We start from the raw sequence: 21469 nt of genomic DNA, 5'->3' as shown, positions 1-21469 counted from the left end.
TCCTATAGTGCCACCTACTTGGATGACGTTGTCATTTATTCCGGCACATGGAAGGATCATGTATTGCAGGTTAAAGCAGTCCTCTCCACACTAGCGTCAGCCGGGCTTCGTATTAACCCGAAGAAATGTTTCTTTGGATTGAAGGAAGCCAAATATTTAGGCTACGTAGTAGGTGGAGGTACTGTTAAACCACAATGTAATAAAATTGGCTGGCGGGTTACTATCGCCATTTTGTACCGCACTTCTCTGAAATTGCTGCGTCCTTATCGAATTTAACGAAGAAACGAGCGCCTTTAAAAGTGTTATGGGATGATGTGGTGGACAAAGCATTTAGTGACCTGAAAGTGGCCATTACGTCAGCATCTGTGTTGAAAACTCCTAATTTTTCTATTCCTTTTATTCTCCAGACCGACGCATCGGCCACAGGATTGGGTGCCGTACTGAGCCAATGTGTCGACGGTGCTGAACACGCCGTTATGTTCCTCAGCCGGAAATTGTTGGAATGAGAGACCAAGTATGGAGCGAGAATCCTTGGCGATCAAGTGGGCTATCATGTCTTTACGATACTACCTTTTGGGATGTGAGTTTACTCTGGTGACGGATCATGCCGCTTTGCAGTGGATGTCTCTTCATCGTGAGTCTAACCCGCGCATCACTAGGTGGTTTTTGGATTTGCAACCTTATCGTTTTAGTGTCATTTATCGTAGGGGTTCTTTGCAAGCCAACGCAGATGCTCTCTCTCGTGTCCACGACCTCGCGGTGCAGGTCGCCCGAGGGGTCTGAGGGGGGTCATGTCACACATGTACGATTAGGAAGCAGTCAAAGAGCCCAAAGGTGAGTAAAACATCGTGAGATAAGGGGATGTCACGTGGTACTTACCTGAACTCTCTTTTGCCAACAGGAAACAAGAAGAGAAATAATCACGCAACCTCCGGGTTTTCAAAATGGCTGCAATGACATCACTTCCGGCCAATATTGATGACGTCACTTCCGACACCCACAAACTACCTCACTTCCGGCTCCTCAAAATGACGTCACTTCCGGTTCCTGTTGCCACATCACCATTTTGCCAACCATTTCCTGTCACCTGTTTTATGTTCTATAAAACCACCATTTTGTTTCAGTAAGATTGTTCATTATACTTTGAATCTTTGAATCACTGCATTTTTTCAATATTGTCTACACAACAATATACGGGGACGGTACCCAAATCTTTATTTTGTATTTGTAACTTTCTTTTCGATCACAATATATATATATACTAGCAGAATACCCGCGCTTCGCAGCGGAGAAGTAGTGTGTTAAAGAAGTTATGAAAAAGAAAAGGAAAAATTTTAAAAATAACGTAAAATGATTGACAATGTCATTGTTTTGTCATTGTCAAGAGTATTGCTGGCATATATATATATACATACATGTGTACATATATACACACACACATATACTATGGGGTGCCAAACAGGCAAATAAATTGATTTTGTGAATATATAAAGTCGGCGTCAGAATATATAAAGTCAAAACTTGAATATACAGTATAAAGTCATTCCCGAATATATAAAGTCAAAACTTGAATATATAAAGTCAGCGTCGGTATACATAAGGTCAGCGCTGGAATATATAAAGTAAAAACCTGAATATAGAAAGTCAGCGTCGGTATATATAAAGTCAAACTTGTTTCTGAATATATAAAGTCAAAAGTTGAATATATAAAGTCAGCGTCGGAATTTATAAAGTCATTCCTGATTATATAAAGTCAACATCGGAGTATATAAACTAATTCCTGAATATATAAAGTCAAAGTCAAAATCTATTGATTGAAACGACTCTGAACTGAACTAAGTGAAAAAAAATGTATTCAGAAAAATAAATTAAAAAAACACTGTTCGGTTAATGTTTTGAAAATGATGCATGTGCCCTGCCCAGGATTGGTTCGTGCCTTGCGCCCAGTGTTGGCTAGGATTAGCTCCAGCAGACCCCCGTGACCCTGTGGTCGGATTCAACTGCTTGGGAAATGGATCGATATTCCAGCGCTTACTTTATATATTCCGACGCTGACTTTATATATTGAAGTTTTGACTTTATATATTGCAGCACTTACTTTATATATTCCGACGCTGACTTTATATATTCAAGATTTGACTTTATATATTTGGGAATGACTTTATATATTCAAGTTTTGACTCTATATATACCGACGCTGACTTTATATATTCAAGTTTTGACTTTATTTATTCCGACAGTGAGTTTATATAATCAAGTTTTGATTTTATATAGTTAAATGTAGTCATCATTGCATAACTTTTTCTTTACCATAGAAATTTAAAGACTAAATTCAACTTCCATTCCTAACAAAGATATTTCTGGCAACTAAATAGAACCTACTTATATCCAAATTCAAGCTATTGAGCTGTCGCCTGCCTGCCTGAATAAGTCACCCTCGCTTCGCTCTTACTTTTTTACCATTCATTTAATCATGGCTAGTGGCGGAAAAATTATAAAATGGAAGGAGGATTACACTGAGTATGGCTTTACCAAAACAATTGTTGATGGCGAATCGATTATTCATAAAGCTTCCATTGGTGATCTGTTTTTCTGTGTTAACCTCATATTTTTTCATACTTCTTCTCAAACCAAGGGGGTGCGAGGTTAAAATGAATCGGGAAGCGCTGATCAACGTAATCGGTGTACCAGGAAATCATGCATTGAGAGAAGTTCCCCCTTGCTTGGAATGCAAAGTGTGATTAAATGCATGATTTTTTAACGCGTTATGGAGCACATGCATCGAAGCTTCTCAGCTGTGCTTGTGCTAAGAAAAGGAAACATTTTAAAAATAACGTAACGCGATTGTCAATGTAACCTTTTGGAAGTAGTGCCTGGAGGATTCAGTGTGGAGAAAGTGTAGAGACAGTGTGTGTATTAACTTGTGGATTTTTCTGTGAGTATTTGATGGCAGCGTCACAAAGTTGCTTATGTAACACTGCATGCGTTAGCTGCGGAGCTCAGCTCAGAGCGAAATGAGGTGAATGGGAGGGGAGATGATGACGTGACTCCCCCACCTGCCTTAACTGTCAATCCCCCACAAACACAGTCTCTCAGAATTTGCATAAGCACAGCCCTTCACGTGCAATTTTAACTTAGTTACAAAGTGATCAAAACTCTCGTTTATATCCTGCGTCCTCTCATTAAACTTGTATCCCGCATTACCCGTGGGCATGACAAATGCCAGCGGCAGCCTGTCTATGAACTTAATTTAAACTTTAGGTTTACACCTTGCTTTGTTTCCGAAGTAGCAGCACTCATGAATATGGTTGTATATGTCATTTGCTCGGTTCTTATTGTTTTGCTGCCCTCTCAATTGTATAATGCATGTTTTCTTCAGCGCTTTTTGGAGCTCTTCCTGGTTTTCTACGCACTGCGTTGACAGTCAGTTCACGTGATTACATGGGAGGCGTGATGATGTCACACGAAACTCCGCCCCCCACGGCTTTCAAGCTCAACTCCATTACAGTAAATGGAGAAAAATAGCTTCCAGTTAGGACCATTACGCGTAGAATTTCGAAATGAAACCTGCCCAACTTTTGTAAGGAAGCTGTAAGGAATAAGCCTGCCAAATTTCAGCCTTCTAACTACACGGGAACTTGGAGAATTAGTGATGAGTCAGTGAGTGAGTGAGTCAGTCAGTCAGTCAGTCAGTGAGGGCTTTGCCTTTTATTAGTATAGATATATATATATATGTATATAATTTTTAATGTAGGTAGATCATTTCGACCTGGTCATTTTAAAAGTAGCTTGCAAGCCGAAAAAATGTGGACACCCCTGGTTTAACACATCAAGAAAGCGGCCTTTGTTACTTGTAATAAAAGTGGCGCACATGTTGTAATGGTGTGGTGGGTGTTCAGTTACCTTCATACACAACATGGCATATGGCAGTACATTTATGGACATGGAAAAAGAAGGTAAAGAATGAACAGCAGTCTTTCTTTGTGAAAACAAAAGGACTGATGTAACATGGTACTTGGCCATGAATGAGGTGCCTTTAAGAAAATATAATTATATGATTTGAGTACAGCTATACTAAATTGCTGGTGTATGTACTGCATCAGATAAACACACTTGCACATATTGTATTCTACTATCTAAATGTGAAACGCTGTCTCACTTTCCATCAGATAACTATACAGAAACCATTGCAAAATATTAGTTATAATCTTTCACCTTTTTAGTACAAGTGATAAAAAAGATCATAGACTAATCTTAAAACTATCCAGTTATTTCACTTTGATAAAATGTATATAAACTCATCTGAAATTGCATTGTAATATTTTTACATACTTGGAATGCAATGTACACATCAATTCCCTAGCATCAATCTGACATGGAAAGGAAAACATGTGAGGTGGCACATTGTGGATGGAGTGAGTTGCATGTAAAGAGGACAGCACTGGAAGGAGGCTCACTCATGATGTGCCTACAGACATGGCAGTCCTAATGATGATAGCAAGAGCAAGAATGAATAATGAGCTTTCTTTGTGATTTCTTTCTTTGGACTGATTTAACATAGTACTTGCCTATGAATGAGCTGCTTTTTAGAAAAACATATGTGATTTGAGTACAGTTATGTTAAAATGATGTTGCATGTATTGAATCATGTACACACACTTACACAAATTAAATAACAAACAGACATAATTTAACACAAAGAACGCAGACTGTTTTTTCTTACTTTTGCATAAATTTTCTGGTATGCTGTCTATGAATACAAAGTACACAACCAGCATAAATTTTTACATATGCTATGCTATTTACATGCACCTTGCTCTATTCACAATATGCCGTCATGTTTATTCTCCATTCCCTATGTCAGATTGTTGACAGTGTCCACATTATCCCCATATCTATGTATGTTCTTCTCCAACATCACAATAATGTACAGGAGTGTGGGTATGTGTGTGAGTGTGCCCTAAAATGAACTTGTGCCATATGACATCTGGATTAGCTCCAGGTACCCAAAACCCTGAAAACAAATTAAATTATTTGGTAAATAAGTGATTTTTAAAATGTTGTCCTTTATCCAAATAGCAATTGCTGACAACAATATAATTTATTTGTATGCCACTTTGTCATATAAAGTGGTACCTGACTTTATAAATATTAAAAGTAGCATAAGTCATTTAGTGCAGGCAGTCTTGGAGTGTCTGATGGTTATCATGTAAAATGTCACTGTCAAATCTGGCTATTTTCTACAGATAGATGGCAGGTATGGAGAGTAAAACAAAAACTCCAGCCAGCAAAAGTACTACAGAAGAAAACCTCACCTGAGAATTCTACAGTAATACCTGTCAGTCACATCATAACATGATCATCTTCATCCTTTCTGTCATCAAAGGAGGCTACAGAGTCCTTAGGTCAGCTGGAGGCAGCGTAGCTTGCCAATACAGAAACTAGAAACAGAAAGCAAAGATAAAAATAATGACTAGCTCCTGGAAAATTAATATAAACACAAAACGATTTGATAACAGTTGTACTTAATGAAAATAGCCTTAGTAAAACTTTAAAGCTTAAAATATGTGACTATGCAGCATTACTTTCAATCTGTAACAGCCAATTTATTACAAGTTATGAATGGGCTAAATAAAATGTTTTTAAGATTTTTTTTAACCTCATTGGCTTTAAACCCAAGAATAACTCAGGCTCTGAATTCTATGCAATTACGATTAAACATGAGTGAGGCTTGGGTATAATTATACCCTTTATAGTGGTAAACTTGAATAACTCTCAAGACCGTATTCTGATGCCACCCAGTCATTGAAATAAGTTAATGCTGTGAAAAATCATATTTTTATGCATTCTGCCACTTTATGCTAACTCTATGATAACTTACCAATATTCATGATTGGGGCAGAGACTCCAACGAAAAACATAACGCCATATGAAAAGCCGTAAAGGTAGTTTTAGAAGTGTACCCATCTTGTGATGGCTACTTCCAGCAGGATTACATGCCATCTCACAAAGCTCAAATCATCTTAAACTGGTCTCCTGAACATTACATTGAGTTCACTGCACACAAATGGCCTCCACAGTCACCAGGGGCCTCATGCATAACGGCGTGCGAAGAATTCACACTATAACATGGCGTACGGACAAAAGCGGAAATGTGCTAACGCACAAAAAAATCCAGATGCATAAATCTGTGCAAACACCAACTTCCACGTTCTTCCGCTGGATAAATCCTGGTCAGCGTGAAAAGTAAGGCACGTGCACATGCCTGCTGTCCCGCCCCGACTCCTCCCAGTATTTTGCCTCTTTGAATATACAAATCAATATAAATATCCCTTAAGCTCAGCGTTCTGTGAAAAGGCAATGGCAAAAGCATGGGGGGAAATAGAAGAATTTCAACGAATACCAAGTGGAGGCAAGGAAAAACATACTATTTGTTGCTTTAAACAGTGGTATAAACAATAAAAGGAAGTTGATCGAGTGACATAGAGTGTCTGAGAAACTCGAAAGCTCAAGTTCACAAACTTGCAGTGCCTGAAATAAAAAAGAAGTTATCAGATATCAAAGTCGCCGTCAAAAGGCGAGTCGTAGCCCACCGTCTGAGTGTCATATGAAAGCTTATTAGGGTACAGAGAAAAAAAACAGGAACACAGTGGGGAAAAAAGCAAGAAATGTTAATTTTAATCTCGATATTTCTTTAATCACGTAGTTTATGTTATCATTAAAGCAGAACATCATAAACTTCGTCTTAAAATTGTTTCATTTACTAGTTTCTCAAATCCCATTGTAACTAAAGTAGTACGTTAAATGCTTTGTTTTGTATTTGATCTTCTATGTGTGTGAATCACTACGTGCTTCTTAAACTGGCTTTCTCTTCCTCCGACAGGACACAGAATCCATTACATCTGCGATATTACAGCTCTCTGAATAATTAAAATACTGAGATGTATACATTTTCATGATGATAAGAGTTAAAGCAGTTATTAAACATGGGAACACGGTGGCGCAGTGATTGTTCAGGCCTCACGCAGGATACTTGCTGCGCCGTGTGAAACCTTTGATGAAATAATTTACTGCACCAGTACTGTCTCTTTCAAACGTACTAACCCCCAATTCCTGTCCTTACTTTACTTTCTCCAAATACCCAATCGCCACACTAATAGCTCTGTAATAGACGTTAAGCCATCTGTAAGCTTAGAACACTGATTCTTCAAAACTTTTAAGGAACATTGAAATATCTTCCTAGTACATGTTAAATTATTCTATCCATCCAGTGTCGTGCCAGTCCCAGCAAGAATACAGCGCAAGGCAGGAACAATCCGTTAAAGGAGCGCCAGCTCCTTGCTAGCGCTGCGATACCATGTCCTCATGTTTATTTATTAACAATATAGATTATTTAAATTAAGTTAAAGTTTTATCTGTATAATATAATAAACATATTTTGCTGCATTTCATCTTAAAAATGATATCGTCATCATATGTAAATACGCACTTTATAAAGTGGCTCAGGTTTAGCAATATGTGATTTTCCCCTTGGGATTAATAAAGTATCTACCTATCTATCTATTATAACTGTATTGCAAGCTTATAGTGAGGTAATTGTACTTATAAGTACAAACAGTTCTACAAGGAGCACTTGATGGACTGACTGAGTGCGTTTATAATTCTTGGGATGAAACTGTTTCTGAACCGTGAGAAAAGGCTTTGAAGCGTTTGCCGTATGAGAGCAGTTCAATAGACAGCGTGGCTGAGGCAGCGTGTGCTTGATGCTGTATACTGATAATTCTCTTTCCAATCAGCTGCTGTACAGCTGTGATTCCCCACTCAGATACAGTGATATAAATACTCAGAGTGGTGCAGTTAGAGTAATATGGAAAAAGATGATCCGCAGTGGCAACCCCTAATGGGAGCAGCTGAAAGAAGAAGCAGGAGGTGCAGTGAGAGTAACAACGCTAAAGCAGCTATTGTATTTAGAATAGTTTGACCATTCTGTGGACCATTATATTGTTACAGATTAATTACAATCAGATGCATTAAACTAATAAACAATATGCAGTTAATTTCAGGGTATTTATAAAGCCGTGTCAGGGATGCATAAAAAAGAAAGGGAAACCACACTGGAACAGTAGCAATGCTTTGACACTTGGTGCCGGCAGTCTGCAAAACAGAGCGGAGAACTTGCGCACACTAGGGTATGAGCTACCATGGAAATGTGTGTGGCCAAGTTTAGGTGTTATACATCGCGATTTAAACGTGGAAACATTTGTATGCAACATTTTTGTGCGTACGCACCGTTTATACATGAGGAGGTCTCTATCCAATACAGCACCTTTGGGATGTGATGGAAGAAGAAAGTCACATCATGGGTGTGCAGCCAACAAATCTGTAGCAACTGCATGATGCTATCCTGTCAATATGGACCACAGTCCCTGAGGAATGTTTCCAGCACCTTGTTAAATCTGTGACACAAAGAATCACAGAAGTTCTGAAGGCAAAAGGTGGTCCAATCTGGTACTAGTAAGGTGTACCTAATAAAGTGGATGATGAGTGTGTATATATAACTTGGAGGGAGAGTCTCTTTTTGTCTTCAATTATTCCTCATAGTACGTCCAGGTGTTACTCTTACGAGTGCTATTATATTCTTATAATATGGACACTAAAACATGAGTAACTGTACTAGGGCCCTACAATTTCCACGATTCGGAAAAACACAGACGGAATCACAGAATTAACGCATAAAAACATATTTTAGATTTAAAGATGGAAATGTGTGAAATGTAAAGACTGAAGGGATGACTGTTACAAAATGTCCCAATAACTTAACCTCATTCAGATACTATCTTCTAGTTTGTTGTTTTTAAAGCGAACGCAATTATATGTAGAAATTCAGTCATGCCTATATCCGTTTGTGTGCATGTTTCCTGTATGTCTTCTCATTAAAGGCACACAAATTAGCTAACTGCATGAGACAAAAATGTTGAAGTGAGAAGTATTAGATGCACTAACTACGTAGAAAAAAACTAAGAAACAGTTAAATTGAGGGCAGAACAATATCCTGGTGACTTTTACAAAACTGGAAAACAACTTTTCTTCAAGTTTTGCCAGCATACCATAGAGTGGACACAAAAAGATACTTGCAATGAACATGTCAAATCTAAAATCCATCTCAAGAACAAGGAGAAATCAAGATCAAAAAGTGTTTCCCTTCACGCAACAATAGCGGAAACTACAAAATCATTAGATAAGATGCCAGTTTGTGGAGGACTTTGTGGTCATGCGAGTCAGACATACTGCTTGAAAAAATAACAAAGATGTGTCCTATCTTTATTAAGCATTGGAAACAAGGAGGCTTGCTGCCAGAAAATGAAAGCAGTCTTCGTCCTTTGTCTTTGAACAACATATGGCCACCGTTCTTTGAAAGATTTACTGCAATAAAACTTGTGTTGTAGTTGAAGAAACCACTGATAGCTGACACCACTTTGTTCTTCACATAGTGATAGGTGAATAAACATTTGGCTGTATGGTAATTCTTTTATGCAAGCAGTTCTAATTGTACATGAAATTATATTTAACTGGTATTAAGTCTTTCCCGTAGAAAAATGTTATTAGTGAATGGCCCTGGTTGTTAACAGGTTCTCTTTTAAAAATTAACAAGGATGTTTTTGGATTTCATAAATGTTTTGCCTCTCAGTGACAAGGCATGTAAGGTCCACATTTGACTCTTCTGTTATAAACTTGGCACCTACAAACCTGGTATGGTTTTGTGCTGGCTTTCTTTTTTACTGTTTAATTCCCGGATTTAACATCTTGCAGATTAGTTTGCTTTTGCTTTGTAATTATTTCAAGATATGCAGTAGATGAAGCTACAGATATAATAATGCACATTTTCAATCTGTAAACATTTGAGGTTTAAGAATCATCTATACTAATAAAAGGCAAAGCCCTCACTGACTGACTGACTGACTGACTCACTGATCACTAATTCTCCAACTTCCCGTGTAGGTAGAAGGCTGAAATTTGGCAGGCTCATTCCTTACAGGTTACTTACAAAAGTTAAGCAGGTTTCATTTAGAAATTCTATGTGTAATGGTCATAACTGAATACTACTTACATACATATATATGGCCATAGCCTGCAGCTCGGTCGCCGTGTGAGGCGGAGTTGCGTCCCCCATCACCACGCCTCTCATGTAGTTGGCTGCCTGCCTATATTGCATCCTTCATCCCCATGCCTCCCACGTAATTGACTGCCTGCCCATATAAGGCCATCCGTCAGCAGCACTCCAAGCTATAAATGGCGCAAATATATTCACATGTACTTAACCTATATTACAACTATATACACATATAAATTAGACACCCAGACACACACAATCCCCACACGTTCCCCAGTCCTTTATCTGAACTTTCTTTTAAAAGTTTATAATCACACGGCCTGGGAAGTCTGCAGTGAATCCAGCGACCAATCCTGATGTGCGCTGCGGACACGTTTACTTAATTTATATGTCAAGAAGCGCTCTTACCGGCTCGGCGACAGTTCCTTTATTATACTCACAGGCAAATCCACAATTTCATACAGACGCTGCCGAAAATGAAAGAATGCAAGAAAGTAGGAAAGAAAGAAAGCAAGGTAAACAAACGGAAAGAATCTCTTATTTATAAATGGCGCAAATATATTCACATGTACTTAACCTATATTACAATCTCTTATTAATAAATGGTGCAAATATATTTACATGTACTTAACCTATATTACAACTGTATACACATATAAATTAGACACCCAGACACACACAATCCTCACACATTTCCCAGTCCTTTATCTGAACTTTCTTTTAAAAGTTTATAATCACACAGCCTGGGAAGTCTGCAGTGAATCCGGTGGCCAATCCTGATGTGCGCTGCGGACACGTTTACTTAATTTACATGTAAAGAAGTGATCTCACCGGCTCGGCGACAGTTTCTTTATTATACTCGCAGGCAAATCCACAACTTCATAGAGACGCTGCCGAAATCGAAAGAATGCAAGAAAGCAGGAAAGAAAGAAGGCAAGGTAATACTTAATTTACATGTAAAGAAGCGGTCTTACCGGCTCAAAGACAGTTCCTTTATTGAAGAAAGAAGTCCGTCTGACCCGGGTGACTCTGCGTTAGCGTCCATCCATGGCCGATGCTCACTCCACAACAGACAAGTAAACCCGTCAGCTCCGAATATCCCTTTTAGGTTAGCAGGCACCCCTTCTACATGCACCCAACCATCCTTATTACAGAGTCTTCCTTGCTTTACCACTGGTTATGTTATTTTTAAATTGTTTCCTTTTCTTTTTCATAACTTCTTTAACACACTACTTCTTCGCTGCGAAGCGCGGGTATTTTGTTGTCTACACATATAAAAGGCAAAGCCCTCACTGAATCATCACTAATTTTCCCACTTTCCATATATGTGGGAAGCTGAAATTTTGCGTGCTCATTCCTTGCAGTGTACTTATAAAAGTTAGGTATGTTTCATGTCCTATTACAACACCCAAGGGGGGAAACGGGTATACCCCCTAAACTGCATTTATAGATGGAGGAAACCCCTCCTTACTATTTCTGCTACATCCAATTTTCCCATGCTCATCTTTTACACTGTACTTACAAACATTAAGTATGTTTCATTTCGTGTTGTGCCCCGTAATGAACTTTTGAAAATAACGTCTTCTTTTTGGCGATTCTCACCATTACGTCATAAGGAAGTTTAGGAACTGAGTTCTCCTTTAGGCGGTTTCATTCCTTATTTCCATTAAAAGAGGATTTATTTTACACACAAGGGCCACCCCCAGTCCCCCTTCCTTTTTCCACACGGCCGCTGTCCACACACCTACACCTGGTTGGCTCCCTGCCTGTATACATTAACGACATCCTGTGCTCATGTGCCTCCTCACTCGCTTCCTTACTGTCCTCAGCTGTTCATGCTCACTGGTCCCTTCTTCTTTACTCCACCACTTCAAGCCTGTTATTGTTTGCCTTGCTTCACGTCTGCCTGCTGGTGACTCCTGCCTTTTCGTTTACTCCACCGCTTTACTATGAAACTTACAACCACCAAAACTTTGTAATGGCACCAGGCTTTAGATTGAATCTCTGCACAAGAATCTCATTGAGGCAACTGTCTTCACTGAAACAGGCTCAGAGAAGACTGTATTTATTCCTTGCATCCCTCTCATACCCTCTGACCTCCCATTCCAACTCAAACGCCTCCAATTTCCAGTAAGGATCTGCTTCGCTATTACAATAAATGAGTCACAGGGCCAGACTCTAAAAAAGGTTGGCATTGACTTGACACAAGATTGCTTCTCACATGACTAACTGTATGTTGCATGCTCAAGAGTAAGCTGAGCAGACATTTTACAGCCTGAGGGCAGAACTGCAAGTGTTGTTTACAAAGAGATCCTTACATCCTAAAAATGTGTATTTCTCATACACAACATTTACAATCATACTCATCATTCTCAATACTAAAATAAGCCTATGACAATTACATTGACAATCACATTACGTTATTTTTAAAATGTTACCTTTTTTTTCATAACTTCTTTAACACACTACTTCTCCGCTTTGAAGCGCGGGTATTTTGCTAGTTAGAAATGATTTACATAATTACAATTACAGGCACTGAAGACCAGTACTTTTTGGCAGATGTTATCTTTTTGGAAAGCTGCAACTTTTCCACCTTTTCACAGGCAGCACTTCAGTCCCTTCACAACAATCAGCTGAATCTTAATGACATTTTAGCAGTGGTTACAGACAATACATCATACTGTCTGAAAGCATTCCAGAAAGTTTTAACTTAACTTTTAACTTATACTTAACATTGTACATTCAACCTGCTTGTGTCATGTCATCACTTTGGTGGGAGAGACCTGCCAGCACTATAAATACTTTAGTGAGGCTACATCACTAGTAATGTGGGTAAAGTCTGTCTTCTTCAAGAAGCCTGCCAGGAACCCCCGAGGCAGGAAACACCAGGTGGAATAGCTGTTTCGAATCAGTAGGGTACCTCGCTGAACATGTTCACCTCTACAAAAAGTTATTTCTGGCCGAGAACAAATCAGCCCAGGCTGTAACAAATATCCTAGACCCTAAAAGTGAAGTTCACCTTTATCTCAGAAGAATGCATCAAACTAGTAACAGCTCTTACAATTCTGGGAGGGCACTCACTGTCCTACTGCAGTCTTAGCATACAGCATCATGGAGGATCTGTGCTTCTACCTGATGAATAGAACTGCAAAATAATGTTCACTTGTGCTAATGTACTGTTTCATTAACAGAAATGTAAAGTGCCATTTCATTATTGTTTGTTTTGTTGTAGCTAAAACAATGGAATTTGTGAAAAAATAAAACGGATTTCATACAGCCCTAACTGTACTAAAACTGTGAAATGTAAAAGCCAATGTCTGCCTGTTTAATTGCTTCTTTCTGTTTTTACAGTTCACTATAATCCTTAAAGCAGTTATGTGACTTGTTCTGCAAGAAGCATCTGGAACACCAAGTTGGGTGAAGGTAACATAGTAATTTAAGAATTATGGAGCCAAACATTTCTGCCATTTAGCTTGCATTGTTGAAAAATCTAAGTAATTTTAATTAACACCTTTGAGGCAGAAGTCGGTGCCCTTAGCATGGAAACACAGGTATTTCTGGTTTCTTACAAAGAGTATCTTTTATGTCTAAAGGGGAACACAAAGGATGTGCTCACACTAGGGAACATTTTGTTCTGTACCGTGCCCAAGCGTGATTGTCCCCCCCTTCCTACACACTGAGCTTAATGTTCGAGGCCCGGGCACACTTTCGCCACGACCATGCGACTTCATATAAAGCCAAAACAAGATCTGAACACAGATCTTTACACATGCATGTAAAAACAATCTTACTTATTTTGTAGTTGTTTTGGAGTCCTGTAGGGCAGGATAACGCTGTACCCTCTTAACTTAATTTATTGAGTGTGCAGCAAAGCGTCTTGCTGTTAATTGTGCTGCATGTACAAGAAGATTTTTACAGCGACTAATGATGTTAAGGAAGGAATTTGCTGCATTTCTTATCAACTACAATTTACATTAATGTGTAAGGCGAGAATAAAAAACCTGTTTTTAACTCAAAAGATATTGAATGAAATGAGAATTGCACTATCATTGATGTCATGTGGCATGTTTAGTGATCATACTGTTCCCGAATGCTACTGAACCGTGCTCGGGCCCACCTCTTCCAAGCAGGCCAGGGCACGGTATGGTTGTACAGGCTCGGAGTGATCACACTAGTCAAATAACTACACTTTGTTGGGTTACATGTTTGACATAATACATTTAAAAAATTATAGCATTTTTTAAGTATATTATTGCTGTTAAAAAAAAAAAAACTCACATATACCTGTGTGCTTCCAAAGCTCAGTGACACAAAACCAAGTTTGAGTAACTATACAATCTTTGAAATTCAGAGATTCGTGTTTTGAAGGAGTCACACTAGATTTGCACTTAACAGTAAACTCCTTTAAGACTACAACTCCCAAACTCTGATATGGACTTGTACCATTTACACAATTACATACTATAATATCTGTATAACTAAAATAGGGCAGTCTAACTTTGTACTTGTTAAAGGGTGGGTCCCTGGATTAATGAGTCACCTCTGGACACAACACATCCTGTCTTATGGCATAGAATAAGCCCTTACTGTCTAGCAAAGGAATTGGTACCATAAATCACAGTATAAAGTACTTTTGAAAGTTGATAAATAAGTTAAAGATTGATTGTTCTGAACACTTTGAAGCATTATGTACTTAAGAGACTTAGGGATAATTCTGTATATGGCATCATGTAAGGCAATAATGTTATTTTATATGTGATTAATTTATGTTAGGTTCTTTCATCCTCTCTGTAATTACTGTACTTTTAATGTATGTGGGAGTGCAGAAAGATTTTATAAAGTCTCTTAAAGACTGACCCTCAGAAATTTTATGTATAAGAAGGCTGCCAATATTTTTAAGATTTTTTTTAAAGTAGGGATGCTCCGATCAGGTTTTTTTTACGGCCAATACTGATCAATTATTTCATGTTACATGATCCTGGTACTCAATCAAACATAAAGCCTGTGACTAAGTGAAGCAGGTGCCTGATGACATCATTCTCAACTAAGGTCTTCATCTAGAAACATTTGGGATAATATGGGTCAGAAGAAATACATATACTGTAATGTTGAGGTTTTTTTTGAGTTAAGACCATGACAAAATAGGTGACATTTCCAGCAAGTTTCAGTCAAAGTTTTCATTTACATAATCCTATGAAGTCGAAGACAATTGGCAGTGTACTTTAATGAAGCCTATCACATAATATGACAAGTTCAGCCACTTACTCCAACTAGTCTGCTACTCGCTCCGATAAAATCGAACAGGCTTGATTTTGTCTTTAGTCTTAGGGGAATGCTTTGTGTGCATGGAAGCAGACAACAAATGAATACTCATTCAGAATTGAGATCTGGTACATACAGAGGGTGAGGATGTGCAAAACAACAATTGAAAAAGCTTTTGTTTGATAATGTGGTGTGCCTTGTCATCATACAAAATGCAGTTTTACATACTCTGCTGCTTTAAACATTTTTTTTCCTGATGCCACAACAGTTCAATGTAATGTGACCTACTAACTTTTTAATAACAAGTCCATCAGTGTTGAAAAATGCAGTGTTTGCCTTAAAGCAGAGTTGAAAAAGACAAATAATGTATACATTTTCCAAAAGCACTTATTCCATTACAGGGTAAAGGGGGCTTGGCCTTTTCCTGACAGCTTTGAGTACAAGTCAGGCTCCAAACCTGAACAACGTCCATTGCAGGGTGCACTTCTGTACACAGCCATACTCCCAAACCAAACAAGCTTTGCACAACCAATGGTCTCATCTTGTCTGTAATGTTTATGTTCTTCTTTTTATCTTTGTCCAATACAGAGTTGTAAACTAAGCCTACTGTACATGAACATCTTGAGAGAAATATTATATATGTATGAAATAATTGTACAGCCTCCACAAGAACAGTGAGGTTTTAAACTCAGGGGCCTATCTTGGCTGTGCTGCTTTTCTCCATGTACTCCAATTCTCTCATCTCCAGATCCCAAAATCATGCACCTAAGGGTGATTGATGGCTGTAAATTGGCTCTGCACAAAAGACTGTGACTTTGTGCATGAGTGTTTTTTGTGACTGACTGGAATCCTATACATGGTTGGTTTCTGCATTGCACTGGAAGTTGATAGTATTAAATCCATGTCTTCGTAATCCTTCCATGGAATGAGTGGGTTAAGAAAACAAGTGGATGGCTCGTGTTCATTTTATTATTTTGTGGTTGTTTAAATTCAACATTGCTTAATGTTTTTATAGTTTTTGGTCTGAGCCCGTCCTCTGTGAATACTGCTTTGTTAGAACATTGCGTGTTATGACAAATTAGCTGTTTTTTCATTAAGGTACTTCTGATGCATCTTTAATGCTTGACTAATAATTATTTTTTATGTGTACTTTTAATTGTACTATTAATTTTGTGCAAACCTTTTGCCTTGAATTTCACTACAACTTTAAAAGCAAAGATGCTCTAACATTTCCATTTCAGTAGCTGCAGAAGTTTGGAATCACTGAAGCAACACGGCTACAGACCTTGTTATCATTTCAGTCTATTCCTGGCTCCACACAAAAACATCCAAATACTTTTCTTTTCCCTGTAACTTATAAAATGGCCTTCAAATAAATGTGTCTTTTGGCTTCCTGGCATGATTATCTCAAAGCTCCTTGTTTAGCTTTACCCAGAAACTGTTAGCTGATAATAAGAAAACCTTCATGTTTGCTTTCATTCATTAATGAATAATTCACCTATCTTCTGATGTGTGTGGTGCCAGCTTCTTTACAGGATACAACATTAATGAGAAGTCAAGCAAAATAACACATTTTATTGGCTAACTAAAAAGATTACAATATGCAAGTTTTTGAGGCAACTCGGACCCCTTCTTCAGGCAAGATGAGTTGCCTTGAAAGCTTGTGCATTGTAATCTTTTTATTTAGCCAATAAAAGGTGTCATTTTGCTCAACTTCTCATTACATCCATAATGGCTAACACGGTACAACACCCTAGTACTACTATGGTACAGCATTAGAATTTGTTTTAAATTTTTGGGGGGATGTTTTAAAGGTGCTCTCATGTTTTATTGGACCAACTGGTTAAAATACTTAAGTGTGAGCACTTTTGTTTAAAACTTTTTAGGCCTTTAAGTATGGATGATTATGGATTACTAACGCTATAGGGAATCAGAAGCCTAAATTTACTAATTTTGTAATAGCTAAAACAATTGTTCAGTTGATTTATGATTCTTATTACTACAAATCAAAACACAGAAAAATAATTAAACCTAGACTTCAAACAAGCATGCTGATTATCTCAGCAAGTTTTAACAAATGCGAAGCCATTGTACTACTGTAAAATTATCAGTATTACAAATTGAGGTGTAGTCAGCTTAAACACAATATTAGTCTTTTTATGACTGTTGGTTCAGCATGATTAGAAGCATTCTCTTTATGATCCTAATCATGGAATTACCTCTTAAGTTTAGTTAATTTTCAATGTTTTCATTACATGCATAATATAAATAAAAAATAGATCTAGCACTTATAACCTCCTCAAAAAGACATGTATTTTTTTTATTATTTAGCACCTAGTGCTTCTGAATTTATTAAGCCCTATTTTGCTAAGAAGAATATGAAAATGTACTGTGAAATTAAATGTAAGTTTTCAAAAATAAGTAGATTTGCGGCATAGAACAATTTGTTGAACAGTAATAATAATTTTATCAATAATTCAGCTATAATAAAGTCGGGGCAATGAGTAAAAGAACCATAACTTCTAACTTTATCTACTATATAACAGTAATTGCTTAAATACATTTGTATTCATATTTCATTTGTGCGAACTTGTGAGTATAACAGCACTAATATAATAAAAGTTTTCTGTAATAGAAGAATCAACTAAACAGTCAACAGTCAAACACAATAAAGATAGCTGCTCAACACATTAATGCATAGATGTAATGCATTATGAACTGTAAAAACATACTTTAAGTTTTGCAAGCACAAGAAGAAAATAGAATTTTGTTGTAATCTGCTTATTATTTCAGGACTGTAGAAGGCCAGGGCAAAACCAGTAAAAGGAAGGAATAAACCTTGGTCAAGGTGCCAGTCTGTCACAGGGCACACTCGTGCACAAATCTACACCCATTCCTACAAGCCCAGTTTTAAGTCAGCAATCAACCTGTATTATATTTCTGTGAGATGTGAAAGGAAAAAGGGGTATCTATAAGAACACCTACATAGACATACAGAAAAGTCAACATAAATTCATGTATTTCTCCTTATTTTGGTATGTTTTCTCCATAGACCAAAAGAAGATACTCTCTGGCCATTTGCCAATACTAAATTGATTTAATGTGGCTAGGTGTTGGGCAACATATCACCGGCATCTTGTGGCTTTTACATTAAATAGTTTGGCATATTTAATTAATAGAGACTGGCAAGTTTAGCCCTGGAATGCTTAACTTGCTTCTGCATTTCAAAGGAGCAGCTACTCTCCCTAAAACTGAACTCTGTACTTTTTTAAACTTCCTGCTTACATTACCACTGCAATTAGTGTAAGTTGAATTGTCACCACAATACTGAATGAATTATTAAACCCTGTGTAAATGAGTTACAAGCTCTTCACATTCATGATCAGAGAGATTTAACTGTAACTTATACCAGCTGATTAAGCACTTAAAATAAACCTGAAATAAAAAAATAGCTTAAATCCATGTTGAAAATGCTCATTATGAATAACTAAGAATGGTCAACTATTTAAACAAACAACATACAGCATACCAAAGCACATACCCATAATGTAAATATTACTATAAAAATACAGTGTTCCCATTCTAGTTCCTTTCAGTGACTCACTTTAACTTTCCTGTGCTCATACTTAAGAATTATGGAAACAGTTCTATTAAGCACTTGTAGCCTTTAAGATATTTTTAACTTATTAATTACTTCTCTAGGCCTGCTTTTTTCCACCACAGCGTCACAGGACATTACTCTACCAGCAATTAAGTATTTTATAACAAGAACCAGGGTGGGGTGAACAACCAAAAAGCAAAGCCCAGATATACATTTGGACTAATGAGACATGGTGGGTGCTTCTGTGTACATACCTATATACCCTACTTAAAAAATGACCACTTAACCTAGAGTTTAAGTCAAACTAAAGACATTCTTTTCTATATTCTTTCCCAGTTCTGCCAGCTTTCCATTATAATCTTAAACACTAAATTGGACGAAGGCTATCCTCCAACTTAGGCCAACCCGGAATTTCCTGCAAGGGCAATAGCCTCTGGTTTTATCTTGCTGTTTTACCTTCTCTATACACAGCCTCCTTACCCCTTTCTTTTATAACATAATACTTCTAAACCTGGTGTTAACCTATGACTTCCAGGAGTCAAAGCACCCACAGACTGTAATCGTGTCGAAGACTTAACTCCATCAGAGGGGACTTTAACCCCTTTAATTTGTTCAGAGGGCACTTTGACCCATCCAAAGGAGACTTTAACTCCTCTTCTTCACCACAGTTTTTACCAGGAACTTGAACAGGCACCCTCTCTCCTTTTATCCTTGAGCAGACTCATGTTCCTCAATTCATCCATTAACTCACTTTAGGGAGGGGTCTATGTCAGTCTCTTGTCCTCCAAATCTGTAGGATTTGTATTGACAGGAGATAGTTTTCCCTAAATACCGTTCTTTTCTGCCAGAGATGACTCCACTTTATTTAAATTGTCCTCCATAGAGCGACATGCCTTACACATTCTCCCTTTTTCTAACTTACTGTATGCTTTTATCTCTCTCATTTTCCTTATTTTCTATCCCAGCCCTCAGGAATTCCAGGTGATCTGGATCAATGGCCCTAGCATACATCCCAGTTGAGAATCCAGCACTACGGCTAAAATAGGCAGGCACTTACCCATGCTGGAAGGGCTCAAACAGGTCATTCAGCATTTGTATTCCAGGCTTCCTGTCTCCACATAAAATCAACATAAAATAATGTCTTAACTTACCTGGCGCCATGGGCAAGTGGAAGAGATGGAATGTGATTGTAGTGCTGCCACTTCCAGGATGGGAAGAATACCTTTACTAACCCACTTATTCGTGGAATCACCACAGTACCATGAAGGAGATGACTGAATTACAGATGGTAAATAGACTTCTTAAATACACATTAAAAGACTGGAGTAAGTAATTAGTTAGTATTTCCAATGTCCTTGCAAGTTATTGAAACAAACATATCCTCAGACTCAAAATGGGTGCTACTCTGCCTTACACTAGTTTCTTATCAATACATAACCTTGTACATGGAGTAGAAGCGGGACTGGGTCATAGATAAAGAGGCTTTAATTAAAATGCATTCTAAGGCCGGGTTTTTACTTCACGCAATGTGACGCGTGCTCCAGCGGATAATACTGCTACGCAAGTGTTGTATTGTTTATACTTGCACGCATAGTTTATGTAAATCTGGAAGATTCCACCAGGTGGCAGTGTGAGATATCATCATAGTGAGAAAACATTAGGCTTCCATGTGTTGTGAATTGCCTGAAACATCCATTAAATTCCAAGGACAGGACACCTTGCCACAATATCTCTGAAAAGGATGTTTAATGATTACATCCAGAGATGTACCCATTCCACTATGCATAGGGCGCGATACAGAAACAATCCAGGACAGGACACCAGCTCATCGCAAGATGAATACAAGCACACACATACACTATAGTGTTCTCCCCAGAATTTTTTTCCAGCCAGGTGGCAGGAAATAGTAGCTGAGTGGGGTGGGATGGGGAAATCTGGTGGTGGGGAAAATTAAATGTGCACTATTTTTATTTGTTAATTATTATTAATTATTTTCCAATGCTCAATATGACTTCTTTTTTTAAGGTTTGACACTTATGCCAGAACATGTTTATTAAATTAAGAAGTATCCAATTCAGGATCCGGCAATCCTAACAAAAATTTTAAATAACAATTGTTATGACAAACCAAGAGGCAAAAGTATTGTTGCTGTCAGGAAGAAAAGTGAAAACAATGAAAAAAAATATAGGAAACCTAATGAAGAAAAATGAAAAAATATTCTTCAAAGTCAACTTGCATATGCAGAAGGTGTCTTCAGTTAAATATTTGTTCTTCTTTTCTTCCTAGAAGCCCAGTTGTCTGCAGCTTTCCCATAATCAAAGTCCCCAGGATCTGGGCACTCCAAGGAGATCAGCATAAGATTATTTAGCTTGCTTTGATTCATGCGATTTCTCAAACATGTCTTGATCCTTTTAAGGACAGAAAACCCCCTTTCACATTCAGCTGTGCTCAGTGGAATCACTAGCCCAATATGAGCTAGTTTGGCTAAATTTGGA

At 37.8% G+C, this 21469-nt stretch overlaps 1 long non-coding RNA gene across 1 annotated transcript in view; it reads right to left on the bottom strand.

Moving 5' to 3' along the window:
- LOC120542776 overlaps window positions 1-21469 on the bottom strand; it is a 101605-nt gene that overhangs the window by 9366 nt on the left and 70770 nt on the right. The window contains exon 2 of the long non-coding RNA XR_005636233.1: window positions 5316-5441. This is a non-coding gene — a long non-coding RNA (uncharacterized LOC120542776). The remainder of the gene's footprint in view (window positions 1-5315; window positions 5442-21469) is intronic.

This window comes from Polypterus senegalus, chromosome 13 (assembly GCF_016835505.1).
Source record: "Polypterus senegalus isolate Bchr_013 chromosome 13, ASM1683550v1, whole genome shotgun sequence".
NCBI lineage: Eukaryota > Metazoa > Chordata > Cladistia > Polypteriformes > Polypteridae > Polypterus > Polypterus senegalus.
The sequence above is the reverse complement of the archived record's forward strand: the minus strand, read 5'-3'. Positions and strand labels throughout refer to the sequence as shown.